Below are 6224 nucleotides of genomic sequence, written 5' to 3'. Positions count from 1 at the left end.
TTCACTATCCAAAACACCATCGTCATCAGCTATCACTGCCATTAACTATCGTTTTCATTCATCACTCTAAATCATCATCAACCATAACTATAAATTGCCAATCAACGTCATTATTTACCACCATAATTATTTATCACAATCGTCCACCCTAACTAAGTTGTCATGTCACCACCAACTATTACGACAATCGCTATTGTCTGCTACGATCACCACTACTAGCTATTATGCACAATTACCACCATTACCCAATGTAATCTTCAATCGGCATTAACAACCATTGCTATTAATTATAAAGGGCATTTGAGAAGTACCACATAAGGGGTACTCATTTTTTGTTTTGACTGGGACGTTAGAAGGAAGAATTAGTGTTTAATTTGACAAGTGATTGTGGTCGAAACGAGCTAAAATAGTTGATATGAGAAGAAATATATGACCATATAGTCATACATTGATCTGACTAAATAAGATTTGTGTTGCATATTGCACATTTAGAGGGGTAAACACTCCTTATGATTATTTTTTTTCATTTTCAGAATTTAAACTCGAGTAATTTAATTAAGGTCCTACCATATTTATAAAATTAGGATTTTTTTGGCTTTATGTCCAAAAATGTGTCCTACCATGTTTCCTCCAAAAATTATATTCATTAGGATTATTTTTTTTGGCTTATGTCCATAAAAACCAAGCCAAGACTTTTCGCAACATATGTGGAAGTTAATTTTTCAGACGATCATTTAACTTGTAATATGATTGTGGAAAAATTATCAAACTTATTCGTATCAACTTTAAAAGCACAAAATTTCACTTCATTTTTTTCAAATTCATGAGATTAAAATATACCCAATTCAATAATCGCAACCAACAGAAAAAAGCTCTAGACAATTGGTGTTTAGGAATTTTACTTGGCACGAAGCTGATTTAGTCGGATCAGTAATTTTTTCCGATGCTAAATCGGTTAGATATTACATTTTAGACTCGAAAATGGTATAATCCCAAAAATAAATTCTTAATATTTGTTGAGCTAAAATGGATTATACATGCATGAATTTAGACCGTGATTAGAGGTGGAATCCCCAGTAGTCTCCAATATACAGAGTCCTCTTTCTCATTTTACATTTTCTTTTTCCTCTCAACAGATCCTCAGACACGACGAAAGAAAATCAAAAAAATATTGGTACCAAAAAAAAAGAAATGAAAAAATATTGATGAAGATACCAAATTGCCTTTTGTATTAAATTTGTAATTATTTATATTATTTTTCTTGGATCTTTCAAATAGCATACCGTACTACCGTATATACTTGTTTACTTTTCAACAAATTTCGTTGTTAAAAGGAAAATGTAAAATACTTTGAAATTAAAGTGCACAAACATACAACATGTGAAAGCAACATGTGAAATATTTTATTGGTGTAAAAAATAGTATTCTCCTATACAATAAGCGGATAGGAGTACACAGTTCTTAATTACTTTTATTTTTGTGGGTCAGAAAGGTTATTTCCGATAGATTATCAGCTCAAGTATTTAAAAGTTAAAACGATTAAAAAAGTAAGGTAATTAATAACTAAAATTCCAACAGTTTAGAAAGGTTTATGCAATTAACTCTAACATTAAAAATGGAAGTAGTTTATAATGTAAATTATTTTTGATTAAATCAAGTGATATATTCTAAAAATTGAGGCATTTGAAAGAAGAAACAAAAAAATATTGCCTATATAAGAAAGGACCTTAAAACAAAATGACATGATTTTTTTTTTATAAACCTTAGAAAAAGTATGTAGCACAATAATTCAAAGCAAAGAAGGCATGAGACATGTTACGATCCAAATAGGACTATATTACATATCGTCTTAAAAAAGAACACGTATCATTTAAATTTTAATTGTGCTTTATAAAATATATATTTTTTATCATTTCAATGTGAGATTCGTGTAGAATAATAACATGTGCAATCTCAAAAGCTTTTAGTCCATCTTCCATTAAATACGCCAAAAAAAAAATATAGTTTCATCAAGAAAAACAAAATGGAAAATGAAAGGTCAGAATAAAAGAGGGCAAGTTATAAGGAGAGGCCAAACATGAACAATAATGTTAGAATATGGGATAGATTATTAGACCTAGATCTAGAACATATGTTGTCCCTACGTGATGGTGTTTCTATAAAAAGACACTATATTTAACTAGTATAAATTAATAGGGGCAGGAAATGTATGATAACAACAATTTTGTTGACTTAGATCGAAAAAATGAATCATAAGGCTATTCTTTTGCTCCTCTAATTGAATCAAAAGAATTTTTTTGAGTTGATATGTAATTTTTTTTCTGGCTAAAGTGTTTTTTTTCTTCCTTATAATTAACATTGATATTTTAAATGAGAAATCGATAATTAAGTTTTGTTAAATCGGCTTCAATTTACATATAAAGAGAATTTTATAATTTCGAGAAAGATGAAAACTCTTGCATGTTTAAAATGGGGAAAAAAATATATCTTAGTGTTGGCCGAAAATGATATGCTCGAAAGAGTTGCATGTGATACTATATCAGTATGTTTGTTGTCTATCTATTATTTATTAAAAATATAAAGCGATATTGGATGAATTATTTCTCATCATTTCGAATAATTTTTCATAAATATTATTCTCTTTATTTTAAAATACGTGATTTTTTTTTGTTTGAGCACACTCTTTAAAAAATTATTTATTCCTAAAAAATAAAGAGTTTTTATTACCCCCTCTGTTCATTTTTACTTGTCATTATTTGACTTGAGATATTCATTAAAAAATAATTATTGACATAAGTATTTTATCACAACATTTCTATTAATTGATGTTTAGTATTAGGTCTTAAAAATAGATGTTTAGTATTTAATGCTAAGGTAAAACATGAAAAACAATAATTGTATTTTCTTGATAGGTCAAAAGTGATAAGTAAAAATGAAAATCTATTTTAAGAATAAGTGACGAGTAAAAGTGAACAGAGAGAGTAACTTATCTTAATTAAAATAAAGTACTCTCTCTATTCCATATTAGTTGAATTTCTAAAGTAATTTACATATATTAAGAAAAGCACTCAAAGGAGAAAATTTGAACCATATTTTTCTCTATTACCCTTTTATTTAATCAACCTCATAAAGAAGATTAAATATGAAATCATAAATGTAAGAAGTCCTTTATTGGAGTATAATCTTGTAAGTGGTGTAGTTTAACTCCTAGAAAATTACAAAACTTCATTAATGGAAAGGGTAAACATGAAAAAAGTTTCAAACATTTCTCTTAAACTTTGAATAATTCAAATATTTTAAACAATAAAAAAAACTCTAAAAATTCAGTTAATATGAAATTGAGAGAGTAATAAACTAATTAATGATTCTTGATTATGTAAAAAATTTCCTCTTTTTTCCGTTTGCAATTATTTGCATTAAAATGGACAAAAATAAGGCAGTTATTATAATGTAATTTTCTCGTTTTGTCACTTTAGTACTACCTCCGTTTGATATTAAATGAGCAATTTATTATAAATATTTATTAAATTAAGATAGAATTAATTAAAATTTTCCTATTTTACTCTTATAATTAAGCTGAGTAGGACCAAGACAGAGTACCTGGAGTGCCAGTTCAGTGAGACACCTCAGGAGGTTGGCGCGGAAGTTAGGCTCGGGGACCAAGCCATCCAAAAGAAAAGTAGTTTTAAGTACCTTGGTTCTATAATGCAAGGCAACGGGGAAATCGACGAGGATGTCACACATCGTATTGGGGCAGGATGGAGGAAATGGAGGCTCGCCTCCGGTGTGTTGTGTGACAAGAAGGTGCCACCACTACTTAAGGGCAAGTTCTACAAAGTGGTGGTTAGACCAGCTATGTTATACGGGGTGGATTGTTGGCTAGTTAAGGTCTCCCACGTGCAAAAGATGAAAGTTGCCAATATGAGAATGTTGAGATGGATGTGTGGGCATACTAGGAGCGACAGGATTAGAAATGAGGCTATTCGAGACAAGGTAGGAGTGACCTCGGTGGAAGACAAGATGCTGGAGACGCGACTGAGATGGTTTAGGCATGTGAAGAGGAGAGTCCAGATGCACCAGTGCGGAGATGTGAGAGGTTGACCATGGATGGTTTCAGAAGAGGTAGGGGTAGGCCGAAGAAATACCGGGGAGAGGTGATCAGACAGGACTTGACGCATTTACGACTTACCGAGGACATAACCTTAGATAGGAGGGTGTGGATGACACACATTAGGGTAGAAGGCTAGCACATAGTGGCATTTCTCCCCCTTAGCCGTAGGCGCATTAATGCACTATGATTCCTTGTACTTTGATTTATGGTATTTATGTTACTATCTAATAATACTTACTGCTTTTTGTGCTTTGATTATTTCGTTATCTATTTATCTACTTTTAATACTCTTGTCTGACCTTTTTTTATGCTTCTAATGAGCCGAGGGTCTTTCGGAAACAGCCGTCCTACATTGGTAGGAGTCAGGTCTGCGTACACTTTACCCTCCCCAGACCCTACGATGTGGGATTGCACTGGGTTGTTGTTGTTGTTGTACTCTTATAATTAATATGATATTTTGAATGTAAACAATTTCCAATATTGACTATTTTTATACTTTATATATATTACATTGATATAAATAAAGAATAAAATAATAAAGTCTTTTAATATATTAATAATTTTTTAATTATTATGTAAAGTTAAAAATGCAACGAAATGATTCCTAGATATTTGTGCCCTGCCCTGCCAAATACTTTTCCTCACATGATACAAAATAATACAGACTGGGAAAGAACACAACTACAGTAATTATAGACACACGGCACATGCATTTGAAAAGTCCAAAAATCAAAAATAACATTGCTAATCTGTTCTTCTCAACCACAACAAAATAATTTCATTTTAATTTAAGGAAACATAATAAAACTACAAGAAGTGGGGACAGATTATTGAATAATGAGTCCAATTTCATCTTTTCCAGTTACATTTCTTGGGAGGTTTCTGAAGAAAAAAAATTGGTTGACTGTTGAGAAATATGAAGGTTTATGAAAATAAAAATAAGAAATGTGATAGTTTGAATTTATGAAAATAATAAAAAAAAAATAAGGATCGCAAAGAATAAAGTAGATAAGAAAAAAAAAAAGGTAAGCACTAGAGGTAAAGAGGCCCCAAAAGTAATATCATCAAAAGAATTGATCAAAGAACCTGTTTCTTTGAGCAGACTCACAAAAAATAAATAAATTGTTGACTCATTTATTTACACTTAATATATATTTGAATCTTAATCATTCAGATTCAATCTATTTTTAATTTCACAATGTATTAAATAAATCTCAATAAATCAGATTGTAACAAAGCTTACAGCTATTCTTCATTTAAAATAATACCTTTATCTTAATTCAAATGAACGCACCAAATCATAAGAAGTCACATTTGTTGTTTTTCTTATTTAATTAATGCAATCACATGTTTACAGTTTCCTTTATCCTCATTAATTTAACATGAACCTTACTTTCTTAAATTAATCAATACAACATTTGAGTTGATAAGCATTCTCATGGTGTAATCTGTAATGTTTAATTAGTACAATATCAGAAAATAAAAAAGAATTATTTGATCAATAACAATACTAGTACATGTTTATTAATACCCCAGTTCCATATTAGATGAACATCTTACTAATAATATTTGTCCATATTACTTGATCACTTACTAAATCAAGATAGAATTAATTAATTTTTTCTTATTTTACCTCTACAATTAATATAGTCTTTTGAATGTAAATAATTTTCAATACTAGCTATTTCTATACTCTATGTATATTGCATTGATATAAACAAAGGACAAAATAGTAAAGTCTTTCAATGTATTAATGATTTCTTAATCACCGTGTAAAGTTGAAAGTGTTCATCTAATATGAGACGAAAATAGTATAAAATAAAATATTTTCATAAGCAATATATTACTCTATATAACTATTTTACCTCGCATCATATTTGATTGTCAATGTGTTTTGCTCAAAAATAGCCATTATTTTTTTATAATGCTTTATTGATATAAATTTAATTCCATATGCATGTTTATATATTGTTAGAATTCAAAATTAGAGATAATATTTTAATATTTGAATGCGTATTAAGCTTCAATTATCTAGATTTTAATATATATTTTAATATTCAATTGTGCGTTTAAATTTAAATATTTTAATTTTAATAAAAATAAATGAAGTGTG

Source organism: Solanum dulcamara, chromosome 5 (assembly GCF_947179165.1).
Source record: "Solanum dulcamara chromosome 5, daSolDulc1.2, whole genome shotgun sequence".
In the NCBI taxonomy this organism is placed as follows: Eukaryota; Viridiplantae; Streptophyta; class Magnoliopsida; order Solanales; family Solanaceae; genus Solanum; species Solanum dulcamara.
This window is presented reverse-complemented; position numbering follows the sequence as displayed.